This window comes from Pipistrellus kuhlii, unplaced genomic scaffold, assembly GCF_014108245.1.
Source record: "Pipistrellus kuhlii isolate mPipKuh1 unplaced genomic scaffold, mPipKuh1.p scaffold_m20_p_12, whole genome shotgun sequence".
In the NCBI taxonomy this organism is placed as follows: domain Eukaryota; kingdom Metazoa; phylum Chordata; class Mammalia; order Chiroptera; family Vespertilionidae; genus Pipistrellus; species Pipistrellus kuhlii.
Window position 1 is genome coordinate 46,149,861 of NW_023425427.1, and position 7,995 is coordinate 46,157,855.

Here is a 7,995-nt window from a genome sequence, read left to right on the forward strand (position 1 = left end):
GAGACACAAGTAAACACTACCCTGATTACCGTTGATCCTCAAAATAGAAGAGTGTGTTTTTAAACAAAAGTGAGCAATGATTCCACACTCATTTTTAGCAAGCAAAAAACGTCCAGTTTTGTGACATTCTAACCCGAATTGTGACCAGACCTACAGAGATTTGGTTCACTGTTCTTGGGACTTGAAAGTCAATTCCTCATACAGGTTTCCATTTTATTACATTAAAAAAAATGTTTTTACTGATTTTAGAGAGGAAGAGAGAGACAGAAACATCAATAATGGGAGAGAATCACTAATCCGCTGCCTCCTGCACCCTCCGCCTCCCCCACACCAACTAGGATGGAGCCCCAAACCGGGGTACAGTATATGCTCTCCACCAGAATCTAACCCCGGGCCCTTCAGTCCTCAGGCCAACGCTCTAGCCGCTGAGCCAAACCAACTAGGGTATATGTTTCCATTTTAAAGTTGAATTGGAATTTCCAAATGGGGCCTTGAATACTTTAGATTGGTCCCCGTTTTGTTTTTTGTTGTTTTCTCAGCAAAATACTCCCAACATCTGTCTATGTTATGCAAGATGACTAATTTTTTTAAGTGGTGGGTTATGTATTATTTTATTTTTAAAAAGAAACTTAAATCAACATCTGAGTCTCAGGATTTTCTTGTGTAAAAATTCCTGACTTCAACCTGATTATTTGAGCAAACAGGTTGTGCCACTGGCCGGGACCGGGGCAGGTGTTCCGGGACTTCTGCCCCAGTGAGTGTTGGGGAACCTCCAGGTGACGTGGCCGCAGGTGTCCCTGACCCCCGGGGGCAGCCCTCCGCCTCCAGCCTCCGGGATGGAGAGCCAGGGGAGACAGCGAGTTGTGAAAAGCCTTCAAAGGTCTTCAGCTCAATTACTCAACTAATGTTGCATGCACATAGATACTGTTTATCGTATTTAAAGCTCCAAACTGACCATTAAAAACGTGTCAGATTACATCTGCAGGCTCTCAGCAAAGAAAAACAATTACGGCATTTCTCTTTCTCCCTCCCCATGTAGCTCAAGATTAAATATGAGACTAAACTATCAAATAAATGTTGGGAAGTCCAAAAAAGTTGTTCCCCCCTCACCCCCATGTGACTGACAGCTTCAATGCTTTAAGCAATCAAATGACCACCTTTTTCTTTTCTTTTCGGTGCTCTGGCTTTCTTGGTGCTCTGAGCAGATGTTTGGTGTGCCTATCATTATTTTACCTCTGCCCTAAGACACAGGAATGTACGGAATGGTGGGTGTGGTTTTGTGTGTGTGTGTGTGTGTGTGCGCATGTGTTTTACTTCTCACTGATCTGACCTATTTTGCAATAGACTCTTGCCCTTTCACCTACAAATTCCCTTGCCCTTTCACCTCCATAGCCCCCACCCCTCTTTTTCTCTTTTTTTTAACTTGTGAGTCACTTGTCCTCTTTAAAGGATGAGCAATGTCCTTTTGCTTTTCTGTTACATCACGGGGGATGAAGCCCCAAATTCTCCACTTGTAGCTCTCATCTTCATGAGTCTGTGAGAGGGTGGAGCTGGTGGCAAGAACGGTACCTAAGTCCTCAGGGCGATTTTGATAGTCTCTAGGACAGCAATTTTCATCCTTTTCATCTCATGGCACATATACACTAATTACTAAAATTCTGTGGCACACCAAAAGAATTTATATTTTTTGCCAATCTGGGGGGAAAAAAAAAAAAAAAAAGAGGTGTAATTTTGTTTTGTTCATACCAGATGGCTATTGTGTGGCTGTTGTCATTTTTAAAAAATATATATTTTATTGAGTTTTTAGAGAGAGGAAGAGAGAGGGATAGAGACATCAATCAGCTGCCTCCTGCACACCTCCTACTGGGGATGTGTCTGCAACCAAGTTACATGCCCTTAACTAAGGTGACCAGACGTCCCGCTTTTGGCAGGACAGTCCTGATTTCTAACAATTTGTCCCGCGTCCCGTATTATTTTAAAAAAGTCCCGATTTTTTGAAAGAATGCACGACAAGCTAGAGAACAGCAGGAGAACAGGAAGGGAATATACGGTTTTCGGTGGCCATGTGGCTATTTAGTCAGGATGAGTTTTATATTATTTTTCTTAATTTTTATAATGTTAAACTTTAATAATAACAAATAATTGTTGAGAACTGATTATCGAGAACTGCTTATCAAAGTTCGCATTGTTGATCAGTTGTTAGAATTCGACCACCATTGTTTGGACTTAATGAACAATGGCATTTTTTGGGATTGGCAACGACAAAAACATTTTGTAACTGTCTCTCAGATGATACATATCATACTGTGTGCTAGTAAGCTAGTTAAACAAGTGATGTCATTACAAATCAACTATTCAGATAATTTAGGTAAGTAACTTATGTATTTATTTCATAAATACATAAATTTTCTTGAATTTAGCAGACAGTACTCATATTATTTATATTTTATAGTGGAGGCAAAAAGTCTAGCGCTGGCCTTGAAAGTGACACCACTATACATAATTTTTATTTATTTATTATATTTGTAAATTATACTTATGTTGAAATTTTTAAAAATATATTACAATACTATTTTTGCGTTCTATGAAAATTTTTGTTGCTCCATATAGACCAAATTGTGTGTGTGTGTGTTTTTTTACTTCTCACTAATCTGACCTATTTTGCAATAAGACTCTTGCCCTTTCACCTACAAATGCCTCCATTGCCCCCACCCCTCTTTTTTCGAAATGACAGAACTTTTTTTTTTTAAATAAATAAATGGGAGATAGCTACGTAACCAGGAAAAGACATATGTCAAGTCCCACGTAACCTGAGGCCTGCCTGTATATATAAAAGCCTAAGTGACCAAACGACCAGTCAGCCTGTTGCTATGACATGCACTGACCACCAGGGGATATACAATCAACACAGGAGTTGTCTCCAATGGTCAGTGTGCTCCCACGGCCAACCTCAGCCGGTGAACCTCCCTCAGTCCCCTTTCCCCCTCCCCCTCCACCAACTGGCCCCAATTGGCCCCAATCGGGAATGGGAGGGACAGCCCCTTGGTCCCGATCCCTGGCCAGGCCAAGGGACCTCACCTGTGCACAAACTCATGCACCGGGACTCTATTTGTTATACAATATCCTCAATCTTTTATTTTGAAATATTTTAAGCTCCACAAAAGTTGAAAAGTAATACAATCATGGTTCTATTCCCAGTCAGAGCACATGCCCAAGTCAGAGCATATACCCAGTGTGGGGTGTGCAGGAGACAGCCAATTCTCTCTCATTGTTGATGTTTCTCTCTCCCTCTCCCTCTCCTTCCTCTCTGAAATTAATTTTTTTTTAATTTTTTTAAAGTTATTTCTGGAGACAAATCTTATTATGGGCAAGGTCCCTAATTTAAATTCTTTAAGGGAGATATAAAAGTTTCTAATGAGCCTGCTGTCTGCTCAAAAGAATTCACATGCCACAGTGACCCATTTGGAAAGGACTGTTCTGAACCCTCACACCATCTGGCAAACTCTGCTCACTCTGTTCGACTCAGGTCTTCATGTCTGTAAGGTCTTCCTCAGCCCTAAGCTCACAGACAAGTAAGTGGCTTCAAACCAGGCATATATGACAATTAATGCTGCACACTTCTGCATGGCGTTTGCTCTTAAGTGATAAATACAAGTGACTCTCATAGGCCTCAGAGCCTGGAAGATAAAGGAGTAAGAGCATATCTAGGGTTCCTTCCAGTTGTATTATCTTATTTCAAAAAATAATACTTGCCTTGTTTATAGCTTTACAATGCCCTTCTTTAAACATTATCTCAAATGAGACAGATGCCTTTTCCTACTCCCTTGTCACAGCCTCATGCAAACGCAAGGGAAATATTACTATGTCCATTTCCTCTTTTTACCTGAGCTAGGAAGCTACCTTTCTCATGGATCAGAGACAAAAATAATGGGTCACAAGTAATGAGTCATGAGGCCAGATGACATCTGTTTTGACTACTTCAAACTCCATGCAAACTGGTCACCAGCAGGAAAAATCTCTTGGATGACCCACTAAATCTACCTTCCTAATCACCCCTGAACCTGATTCTCTGCCATTCTAGTTTTTATAATCCTCACCTGAGAATATTTATTGATTTTAGAGAGAAAGTGCCAGGGCTGACCAGCAGACCCTGAGTAATGGATGAATGATTACTCTGGCACAGGATTGCTGTGAAAGAGAGGGCTAAGGGACTGCCTGGCTAAAGGAACCAGACAGCTCTATTGCCTGCCTCTTCAGGCTTTTATTGTAATAGTGATTTGAGATAAAGTTTATCTTTTAGATATAAGCAGTAGGGTAAGTAATCTTGGGAGGACACATGTGTCTGCAGTGTCCTTTAAGCAAGGACAACCGAGAGGTTAAGCATAAAGATTCCAGTAAACACTCAAGGGTCCACAGACTTGTTTGGAAAGGTCAAGGAACAATTAGGGGCAGCCATCTTTAGCCAAACTCCCCTAAGTTGGAATTCTGATAAACAGGGCAGCTGCTTTCAGCCCACTCCTTTTTTGGGAATGTTCCTCCTTACAAACTTTCCAATCAAGTCTCCCATGCTTCCCTATAAGAGAGGAAGGGAGAGTAGGAAGAGATACTATTGATGGTCCCATCTGGTGGGTCCCTGTGTGCATGATAGTGGCCTGGGACACTTGTTAAACATATAGATTCTAGCCCTAGCTGGTTTCACTCAGTGGGTAGAGCATTGACCTGTGTACTGAAGGATCCCAGGTTTGATTCTGGTCAAGGGCACGATTGCCTGACCAGATGACTGACTGCGGGCTCGATCTCCAGTGTGGGCTGAGCAGGAGGTAGCCATCAATGATTCTCTCTTATCATTGATGTTTCTATCTCTCTCCTCTCGCTTCCGTACTCTCTGAAATCAATAAAAATATATTCATATAGATAAACAGATAGATATAGATATTTAGAATAGATAGTTAGATATACAGATATAGATAGATAGCTAGATAGATAGATAGATAGATAGATAGATAGATAGATACAGAGGTATATAGATTCTGGGGCTCATCCCCTGAGACTCACCTGATTTAGGAAATAGTCCAGGACATGCTGATGCAGATAGACCAAGAACTATACTTTAATAAACACTGCGTTTACTAGACTCTTCTGATGGACAAAGCAGCTGAGTGATTTGCATTAAGGCAGCAATTTTCAACTGGTGCGCTACAAGAAATTTTTAAAAAGGCAATACCTGACTAGTCAGGGGCACTGACCTCTTTTCCCTTAGATTATCAAATAAAATATGATAACAGGCAACACAATGTTGAATTGCTGCATGGTGTGAATGAATAAAAATTATACCTATTTTTTTCAGATCAGCAAAAACATATATACTTTATGGTGTGCCACAGAATTTTAGTAATTAGTTTACATATGCCACAAAATGAGAAAGGTTGAAAATCCCTGACCTAAGGCACCACTGCTGGCAGAGTTTAAATCAGAACCTAAGATGCCTTTCCAGAATGTATAAAAAATATATACCTCAACAATAAATCCGTTTCATCTAATTATTAGTCCTGTATAACATAGACATGAATTTACTGGCCAGCCTAGCACTAGAAAGAGAACCAATTCCCAATGTCAAGGCCCAGAACCCCACCTTGGTATGATTTGGGAGTTGCTTGAGCATGGCCTTTGTACCTGGGTAACTAAGCAGCTGGGCCTGGAGGCCACAGTGCACTGTGTATCCAGGTCACTGACAATCAGGCCTGACCACAGTAAAATCAAAGAGGTCAAAGTACTACCTGAGGCCCCTTCAGCTACTCTTGCAGCCGCTTAGCTCCTCCTTGGAGGATCCTCCTTTCCCCTGGTGCTCTTTGCCTGCTTTGAGTCTCCTTCCTGCAGCATCCTCCCTAATGTACTCCAACCCTAATAAACCTGTGCTCTAAACTAACAATGCAAATAGACTTTATCAACAAATTCAAGCCAGAATGCTAAAGGCTAGTTTATTAACTCTCCTCTCATAGGGGTATTAAATTTTTTTTCCCCAAAATATATTCTCATACAAAGTAAGAAGGACATTATGCTATTCCTATTCTGTGCACCAACTCAAACTCTCTTGTCCAAGGTTACTGGGCTTGTATGTGACAGAGCTGGGTCTATAGCCTTTGAAGGCAAAGTTCTTTCAGCTATATCATGTTTCCAAAGGATAAATGTCTAAAGGTTCCCAGTAAATGTTTGTTGAATGAATATTAAAATAAAGAGCAAGGGGGAATGGCTCAACTGGCGTGGCTCAGCGGTTGAGTGTGAACCTATGAACCAGGAAGTCACGGTTCTATTCTGGGTGAGGGCACATGCCTAGGTTGTGGGTCAATCCCCAGTAGGGGGAGTGCACAGGAGGCAGCCGATCAATGTTTCTCTCTCGTCACTGATGTTTCTATCTCTCTCCCTCTCCCTTCCTCTCTAAAATCAATTTTTTTTAAAAAAAATTTTTTTTTTAAAGATTAAGAGGGAATGAAGAGATATGAAAGAAACAGAAAAAAAATGTTAGGGCATTTCCTTAGGTGAACAGAAAGCAATTTTGTTTGGTAGGTGGGCAAGAAGCCTATGTGAAGTTAAGAAAGTCACACACACACACACACACACACACACACACACACCTCCCATATACTACTTATGTATCAGTCCTCAGGCTTGTGGACAACATGTTTATTTCTTTTTGTACTCTTTCTCAAGACTTAGGATCATAATTAGGTCAATTTGATTTGAGGTCAAAAGCAGTAGAGTTTAAGAGCAGGAGGAGACCCTGGTGGTTATTTACTAGTAACCCAGGGAGTTGCTGCATGCTTCTGTGTGTGAGGGAACGGCCTGGGCACAGGCCCTCAGCCAAGCACCTTCTCCTCAGATGGCTGCTTCAGCAGTTTTGTTAGAGGCAAGAGCTGTGGGCAGCCACCCTCGGAACCCGTCCTTTTGGCCTAGTTTCATTTTGTGAATATGCCTGAAGCTTCCTTTCTCTGAGTCCTCTTACAGGTCCCGAGCAAGGTGGGAGGAGAGATTTGTTTTTGGTTTTGTTTAAGTGTGCTAATTTGGAAAGATGACTGAGCCCAATGTTTCAGGAGTGACTTAGCTATTCTATTTACTGTCAACATTCACATTCCATCTCTGGAACTGGATTTGGCAAAGATTCCTTTCCTAGGTTGGCTTCTGACAACCTTAATGACTCAACAACTGAGGAAGTTGGGAAACATGACTTTACTAACCAGTACCAGGGCCGTTTCCAGAATTATCCCACTCTCTGAACTGTGGAATGAAACCCTCAAAGTCAGGACCAATTTTTGTCATCCCCACTATGAATCATTTATCTGAACCATTTCAAAGTTCCATATTTTGATATTTAATTTTTATTTATCTATTTATTTTTAATAACTCTTTATTGTTCAGATTATTACAATTGTTCCTCTTTTTTCCCCCATAGCTCCCCTCCACCCAGTTCCCACCCACCCTCTGCCCTTACCTCCCCCCCACTGTCCTCATCTATAGGTGTACAATTTTTATCCAGTCTCTTCAGGCATCCCCCACACCCCGTTGCCCCCCAAGAATTGTCAGTACACTCTCTTTCTATGCCCCTGATTCTATTATATTGACCAGTTTATTCTGTTCATCAGACTTTTTATTCACTTGATTTTTTTATTGATTTGTTGTTCATAATTTTTATCTTTACCCTTTTCTTCTTCCTCTTCTTAAAGAATACCTTTCAGCATTTCATATAATACTGGTTTGGTGGTGATGAGCTCCTTTAGGTTTTTCTTATCTGTGAAGCTCTTTATCTGCCCTTCAATTCTGAATGATAGCTTTGCTGGGTAGAGTAATCTTGGTTGTAGGTTCTTGCTATTCATCACTTTGAATATTTCTTGCCACTCCCATCTGGCCTGCATAGTTTCTGTTGAAAAATCAGTTGATAGTCGTATGGGTTCTCCCTTATAGGTAACTAACTGTTTTTCTCTTGCTGCTAGTAAGATTCTC